The sequence below is a fragment of the Filicampus tigris genome, chromosome 20 (genome assembly GCF_054856515.1).
Source record: "Filicampus tigris isolate MCC_2025a chromosome 20, RoL_Ftig_1.0, whole genome shotgun sequence".
NCBI lineage: Eukaryota > Metazoa > Chordata > Actinopteri > Syngnathiformes > Syngnathidae > Filicampus > Filicampus tigris.
This window is the reverse complement of record NC_141236.1, coordinates 3,473,847-3,481,019: the sequence shown is the minus strand read 5'-3', so window position 1 is coordinate 3,481,019 and position 7,173 is coordinate 3,473,847.

The window sequence follows — 7,173 nt, the reverse complement described above, 5'->3', positions numbered from 1 at the left end:
ACATACGCTAAAGCCTAACGCTAACATAACCTGAAAGGTATCCTGACTGCTCCACCAATATGAAAAATAGACCACTAAAGCAGGTGCTATGGTGTCTTCACGGCAATGACAGACATACTAGTCTTCTTGTTACAAGCTAGCCCACATTTTAGGATTCACTAACTTCAAAGGTTAGATGGGCAGTCATGGTTTGTGGTTTTAACACTTTCAATTTGATACGGATAAGGAACACATTTTTTTCAAAAATATGTTCCCAGCAGGCCCACTCGATGAAGCATGGCATTCTGATTAATATTGCGTTTGTGGAATAAGAGTTAATCCACCCGATTTTAGCCATCGCCGGGGGCGGCCATTTTGTCACGGCTCAGCTTCAGAAAACAGGTCAGCCGTGATTGGTTGTTACCTGAGCCCTGAGCAGTTGTGATGTCATTTTCAGTCGACAGAAGTGACAAAATGGCCGACCCCCAGAGATGGCTAAAAATGGGTGGACGAACTTTTACACAAAAACAATATTAATCAGAATGCCTTCTTTCTACTAGTGGGCCTGCATAGAACATATTCTTAAAAAATATATGTTTGGGTTGACTTCCCCTTTAAAAGGCAATATTCTGTTACTAGGGGTGTCACAAAAACGATTTGAATCGGAAAATCCGTTTTGAATTGACGAACGTTACATTTTAAAATGGTTGCATTCTTGAATCGTACCGCACCCCATGTATCGAAATACGTATAGAATCGTCTTTTGCGGAGAGCTGCACACCCCTATCCGTTACCATCAGAGTTCATTTTACTTGAGACAATGCTGTCACCCTCTCATTAAAAATACAATTATTAATTAAATACAGGGGTCCACCATTTACGTTGGTATTCCATTCGACAAAGTCGGAGAGTGCCAAAATTCAGAATTATAGTGGTAAATATTTATACAAAACATACTTCTATGCCATTTAAAAAAAAAAAAATTTCAATGGGAAAAAAAAAAACAACACAGAGGGAAGTGAGCGTGCCTTCTTTTGCCACATGATGACATTTTCTTATACCACTGCGTAAACTCGTTCACTGCATACTGTTCTTAACCTCAAAACGGCATATGCCAGGACCGCCTGAAATATCTTTGAGCCAGCATTCCAACAGAGCAACATGGATAGATCCATGATTTCGGGGACTAGTTACAGTGAGCAGCAGCATTAAGCAAAAGTCAAAACACTGATTTCCATTTCACTTTGATGGCACGCAGGCCAAAGAAGCCACGAAAAACAAAATTCTCAACCCTAATTGTATGACAGTAAGACCTATCGAAGTGTGGTGTGCACCTACAGTTTTTCCTACTGTTTCCAAGCCGTGTGTGTGTGTGTGTGTGTGTGTCTGTACGGGTAGGAGGAGAAGGGATGATGAGTGGGAGCACTGTGGGGGGTTTGCCAGCCTCCAAGGGGGAGGTGAAGTGGATTTCTTCTCTCATCCATTTTTCATGGCTTTCCTCTTTTCAGATCTCAGTGTGTGTACGTATACGAGTGACGGGGCCCATTCTCTTTTATCTATCTTTTGGGGACTCGCCTGGGTGTGTGTGTGTGTGTGTGTCTGGTGTAGGGGTTCGGTGGCAACATGGCTTCTTTAGGTTTTAACCAAGCTGTGGCGACAAGCAGCTCTGGAGTTTATGCAAATGTCCTCATGTCTCCACGGTGTGATTGTGGTAATAATTCATAGGAATAAAATGTAGCTGATGATTTGGTGTTGGGTTAGTTTGAGTGGAGAAATCGATCATCTAAAAGGCAAAAAATAATGTAGGCATCACTACCTGACCCTGAAAGCAGTTTATTCTCCCTGCGGGTGAATTCAACTTTGAATAATAAATGGCCTTGAGAGGTGACCTCAGGGTTGTAGGTTTCAGCATCATTGATATATGTTTCCTGGCCAACACCACCCTTCCCCTCCTTAGTACAATAGCATGTACGGCAAAATTGTGGCGTGAAAGAATGAAATAATAGAGCGGCTTTGTTTTGTCATTTGATGTTTTTCCCCCTCCTTTCCTTCCGCTTGACTATATTGTTGTATTGTTTCTTCTGTACTTTTTATTTTGGTGAGGAGATTAACACTTTACAATAAGGAGACTCCTATGAAGGGGTTTTAAATTGTATGTCTGTAAATAGGTCAACGGTGGCATTTGAAATGTTTGAAAATCATTAGAATGGTACAATAAACAGATGTAATCTCTCGACATGGCTTTCCATCTTTTCTGTTCTGAATTTTTTTAGCGTTGCATTTAATTAACTTAAACATGTTTCTTAGAATGCTAGCATCTTGAGTGAACGGGGAAGAAGTGATAACTTATTTTCGGAGCTCCACAAGTGTGAACTTTGGCTACTCTACAAAATCAAAATGGTAGAGCAACAGAGACGTCAGCCCCTTTATTTCTTTGAATTTTTATTTTATGTATATATAAAAAAAATATATATATTCAAAAAATCAGTGACGAATGTTTGTCTGACTACAAATGGAGATAGAACTGTCTTCTGCTCTGTTCATAATGGTAATAGTGGCACTGGCAACTAAATAGACTGAACCTGATGCATACATGTCCAACTTATTTTTGGTATCCCGCAAGTGTCATCTCCAGGTACCCTACACTTTTCATTGATTCAAATGTTACTTTTTCATCATGGAGCAGTGAATCACATCATGGTCTTGTAGCGTTATTATGCTCGCCTTTATTTTTTAGTACAAGTCTTCCGGCAAAATTAAAATATTAAAGATATTGTTTTTATGCTTTACTGTGTAGCAGGTAACCTTTTCTGTGCTGTGACATATAAAGGTTTTATGGTGGAGACAATTTGACACTGGAACAGATTAATTCAATTTCTATTATGTCCAATGAGGAAATTTGCTTCAAAATTCTAAATCCTTGTGTTCAACCTCAGAGGTTCGAACGGACCCACACCCTGTTTCTTTGCAGTCATCACTTCCTGTCCTCCCGTGTGATTACCTTGCTCTTTACAATTGTGTTTAATCCTTGGTTGCTCATGTTTCTAGGTTGTCATTGTAATTCCCTCCTTACGATCTTAAAGAGTTTTTCTTCTTCTCTGGCTGTATTTCCTCATCCGACCACTTTGATCCGGCCTAAGTTTTAAACTAGCTGCCCACATCGTTATTCAATGCCTCTATCGCTAATGTATTCATCCCAATGCCGTTGCAAATGAAGAAGCCGGTGTGTCACTGACTGAGTTTACTGCCCTTTTCTTTTGGTTCCCATGGTTGACTGAGCTATCAAGTGTGTGGAAATGGCAGTTCCGCTGAGATAAGAGGAGACATGCAGTCACCATTGACACACAGAGGTATCTTTTTCATACCCTTATGTTCTGCTCTGCTGGTGGTACTGTATGCATTTGTTTGCCGTCATGCAGAAAGCTCAGGTTTCATTCGTACCAGCCAGACAGTCAGCTAGCCAGCCTGTGTGAAATGTTGCTGTTCGAAGAGGAAGACTTTCCCAAACAAACGGGAAATGCATATTTGCATGCTATTAACTTCGCAGCCCTACCCATAGACAAACATGTTAGCCAGTTAAGCAAGTAGATGACAATAATGCTATTCAAAATATCTGGCATGATACACTGGAACGGATTTCTCACACGAGATGGAGGATGACAGCAGGCAGGCTTCTTGTGAGACTTAGACACTGATCAGACATTTGGAACAAATGTGCAAGAAATGACATTCACTGTATGTAATATGTGTAAGATGTCCAAATATTGGACACAGCTCTCAGTATGATGTAGCGCAGATAATGCTAATAGTTTACTCCCTAGCTAGAAAAGCTAACCAAAGCACAACGGTTGAACGTAATCTATTCCAGGATGCTGGTCGACCTCTGTTTAATCTTGTAGGAAATAATCCTTCCCAGGGTCGCCATTCATAAAACCTCTACAGACTCTTCAGGTAAAGATTTTGAGTACGTTTTTAATTCCGTACTGTCACACATGTACAAAAATGAATTAATTGCTGTTCAACCGGTCATAGATGTTATTTATGCTCTAATACCCGATGATTATTTGACCCGATTCTTGAACCTAAAAGATAAGATGTCATCCATTTTGACTCTGGATGATGCGGCTAATGAGGAAATGTAGCTCGTTGCCGAACTTTCCTGACAGTCTGAACATCACTGATAAGACCATCTCCTTCCACATGTGGAGGCACGCAAACGGACAGCCCTATAGCCCGTACCATCCACCCCTTCAGGTAAAGCTCAGGGCGCTCGTAAATAAACCGATAAGCCACAGCAGATGCTTAGCACAACTCACTGGCTTTGCAGAAAAAGAAGCCAAACCTCAAACGGCAGGTCAGCTTTGGTAGTTTTTAAAGCAGAAACAGGATGTCAGCATTCACCTCGCTCCTTATCTATGACTGGACCGGTCCCTCACCCGCTGCTCTTCCTCAAAGCACGATGTTAATCCATTAGGTCGTGACCTCGCTGCAAGAGAGAAGAACGGTGTTTTTCGTTTTAGGTGTGGATGGATGAAAATGTTGATTAGAATGTATACGTGGATTGCATTTATTGAAAAAAAAACACTGTATATGTGCTGCTAAAGTGTACTCGGAAAGTGAAAACTGAAAATGTTACCTTGAGCTTGTGGAATTCACAGATGTTTCTCCTCAAACTGTTGGATAATAAAATTCTGTGAGTGCCAGTAGATATTCAGACCCTCCTCCACAACTACCACCTCAGGTATTCAGCGTGTTTTAGCCCAGGGCTGGGCAAACATCTGTCCTCAAGGGCCACGGGGAAGCCAATCCAAAAATGTTCCCAGCAGGCCCACTAGTTGAAACACGTCATTCTGATTAATTTTGCGTTTGTGGAATACAAATTAAGCGGCAAAACGCACTCGTTTTTAGCCGTCTCCGGGGGCGGCCATTTTGTCTTCTGTCGACTGAAAATGACATCACAACTGCTCACAACGACCAATCATGGCTGAGATTCAGAGAACAGGTCAGCGTGTAGTGGGCCTGCTGGGAACATAATCTTGAAAAAAATATGTTTGGGTTGACTTCCGCTTTAAGCAGCAAAATTCACCCGTTTTTTGCTCATCTCAGGTGGCGGCCATTTTGCCACTTGCTATCGACTGACAATGACATTGCAGTTGGTCAGGGATCAGATCACGACCAATCATGGTTCGGCTTCAGAAAACAGGTGAGCCGTGATTGGTCGTTACCTGAGCAGTTGTGATGTCATTTTCAGTTGACAGAAGCGACAAAATGGCCGCTCCCTGAGTTGGCTAAAAATAAGTGGATTTTGCTGCTTAACTCATATTCCACAAACGCAATATTAATCAGAATTTAATTTTTAGACTAGTGAAGGTGCCTAGAGCATATTGTTGCAAATAATTTTGGCGGGTTGACTTCCCTTTTCATGCAAAACAAAATTCCTATAACACAGACTTCCACCAAGGCCAAATCTTAATTTGTATAAACCTCCATATACAATAAACCGTGAAATGATTATTAGGGCCACACAAACCATTAAAATTCCGTTCACGGCTAACTTGTAGCCTACACTAGCTGACTTTAGACTGTAGGCGGGGTCAACCCCGGACTGGTCGCCAGCAGTCACAAGCCACATATAAACAGACAACGATCCAAACAGTCTATAATTAATCTAACAAGCATGCTTTTGGAATGTGAGGAAGCTGAAATATGCAAGCACGTGGAGAATACGCAAACTCCCCGCGGTAAGGACCGAGCCAAGATTTGAACATACATATACTCTCACCGTGCTATGAAAAGAACAAATAGCAAAAAAGAAAAGAAAGAGAGGAAAAGTCATGCTAGTGTACGAACGTCATCATTTGAAGACAAAGTCAATGTTAGTCACTGATAATGTAACGGTTCATTTGCCTGACTTCCGTTCAGGCAGCGTGGGTTCAGTTCTCACGCCAGGGTGTAGTCTGCCTTTTGCACAAAATCAGCTGGGAAGGGCTCCAGCTTTCCGCAGCCGCAAACAGGCTAAGTGCTATACCATACAGATGTATAGAGTTCAATATTGCAACGATGCTGACGTACGATTTCAACATTACACTATGGCTTTAATACTTCCTTGTTATAAATCATCCATGAAGACTACATTTCCTAGGAAATTCCTGTAGCTGGGAGAAAAAAAAAAAAATCTCCCAAATGCATACTTAAAATCGTAGATCTGCAGCTATTTTTTCCCTGCTCCATTTCCACATTAAGCTAGTACCAAAAACAAATATATGACATTCTAGGCATGAGTAATAGCGATTGGTCGCTTTTCCACATGTCTAGACCAGTTTTAGCGGAAGACAATATGATTGTGATGGACAACAAAAGAGTGAAAAACACACCTTTTCCTCATACAAGGCCTCATTAGCATACAGACGGGGAGTGCGATGGAATTGTGCTCGAGGTGGACCTCGTCTTCCTGTCAATGGGCAGCTCTTAATTCCCACCTGTGAATGGGTGACATTGACAAGGCAATCCATCTGCTGGGCGAACACGCTCAGATGGTCTCTGGAGAGCAGAGACATCCCATGTGTCCCGTTACAACGTGAAAGCAGCAGGCACGCAATGCAAGTGTTCATCTATATGGCCAGCGCTTCAGGAAGTTGCTGAATTGTTGGTTTGCCAAAACAATTGCTAATGGGCACGGTCAAGAGAGGTATTCATTTTTAACGTTTATTATTGTGCTTGCAGAAAAACACCTTTTGTCACACCTGTTGCCAAAAGCGCGTGCAATCTGTTCCAGGAAAAAGACTCCGTTTAATGCTGGCTTCGTAAATCAGGCCCTTATAACGACAGTAACGGGCAGAACGGTGAGACGGATCAAATTTATGGATGCACAACAGTGTTAAGCGGCAAAGGCATTTTTTTTGCTCTGAATGTCATTAAAGTGTGCAGATATTACTGATGAAATGTTCAGGGAGTTCCGTATCTACGGCTGACTACGGTGATAAGTGATAAGGCAAACACAGACAAGCCTGCTGTGGAGAAATATCGTTGTATAAGGCGTTCCGGGTTGGCTGCATTGCTCAAGTTACGAAGATGTGCAGCATTCCATGCCGCCGTTGGGTTTTGAAAGTGACAGGGCCGGTTGATAGAACAAATATCAAGCGCAATAGAAAGCAATTTTATATAAGACTATCTGTATAAATAGCCATTGCATCT